Genomic DNA, 1613 nt, shown 5'->3' with positions numbered 1-1613 from the left:
GACGCCAGGTAGGACGGTCACGCATGAGTAATTCCGTTCTAGCGTTGCATTGTCGCACAAATCGAAAGCTCTCTAATACTGACTTATTTGTGATTTGAACTTTAGACCTGACATTTAGAAAACACTAAAATCTGTCTATCTTTGAAAAATCAGTTCACACTGAAGGAGTAAAGAAACAATGCGTTAAACTTTCTGCTTACAATGATGACAATGTGTATCTGTATATTACTATTATTATTATTATTATTACTGGTATAAATTTCATAATTAATATTAAGTGTCTACTAGGTCATCTGGTTGGTTAAAGTAGTGGGTATTTTTAGGGTCGATGGTCCTGAACTACTGTATGTTCTGGATCCCATCATACCTTCAATTTCTCTAATTACCTTGCAAACTTTTCTATATTTAGTAGTATGAGCTTTCATCACAGCTTTAATTTGAACTTCATTACTTAAAAGTATGATAAGATACGGCCCTCAGAAAAGGCGAAAATTTATTTTTGTACAGTGCTTCAGGGGATTTTTGTGGGTGGGGCGTTCACCTAATAAAATATGCTACCCAAATTTCAATGGTATTCCTTGAAAGAGGGGCCAAATTTCAGTCTATGTAGCATTTAAAATTTTTTCTTGGTTATTCGAGGAGATATAGCTTCGTAAAAATCGTACAAAGTCAAAGGAGACATTTACCGGCACGAAAAAGGGCGTGTGGTACCTAAAATTCAAAAGGCCGTAACTTAAACATGGCCGGCGAAACCGGGGGGGGGGGGCCCGGGCCCCCCGCTTTTTGGCAAAAAAATATATAATGTCTGGAGATTTTTGTATGATTGGAAATGCAAGAAAAGAAGGAGGGAAGAAGGAGGAGAAGGATGGGAAAAAGAATGTTTATCCAGTACCCTACCGAGTTACATTTTCTCGCAATTCACATTGGCGGATATGGGGGAGGGGTCATGGGCCCTGACCCCTCCCTTGGGCAACAAAAAAAAGTTCTACACCTACCTTTTCAGGACCCGTGAGCTGATTTTTTTTTTTTTTTTTTTTTTTGTTACATTAAGAAAATTAGAATTTTGAACAACATAAAAGTCATTAAAACACACTTCAAATGTCGAGAAAGCTCATTTCCCGCCATCTAGGAATCAAAATTTTCGAGGGGAAGAGCCCCTGGACCACCTTTTTGGGATTTATCGATTCATGGCAAAAAGAATACGCATGCAACTACTCATTTGTTTATGTATGAATACACACATACTCATTTCCCGCCATCAAGAAATCGAAATTTTCCCGGGGAACACAGACCTTTTCTTTGGAGTTTATTGATTAATTGAATCATTTTCAAGAGGTGGGGGGGGGCCACCTTGAATTTTGAGGAAATTAAAAGTCATTAAAAGACACCTCAGAAGTCGGGAAAGCTCATTTCCCGCCACCTAGGAATCAAAATTTTCCTGTGGAAGAACCACAGGACCTCCCCCCCCCCCCCCCCCCCCCCCTTTCTTTTTGGGATTTATCGATTCATGGAAAAAAAATACGTATGCAACTTGCTCAAACTTTTTTTTTATGTTTGTATACACACATAAGGCCTATTTTACTGTAACAACAATGGGAAAAAATTATTACCTT

The sequence above is a fragment of the Anneissia japonica genome, unplaced genomic scaffold (assembly GCF_011630105.1).
Source record: "Anneissia japonica isolate Jap-2015-1 unplaced genomic scaffold, ASM1163010v1 scaffold287675_len21781_cov113, whole genome shotgun sequence".
NCBI lineage: Eukaryota > Metazoa > Echinodermata > Crinoidea > Comatulida > Comatulidae > Anneissia > Anneissia japonica.
The sequence above is the reverse complement of the archived record's forward strand: the minus strand, read 5'-3'. Positions refer to the sequence as shown.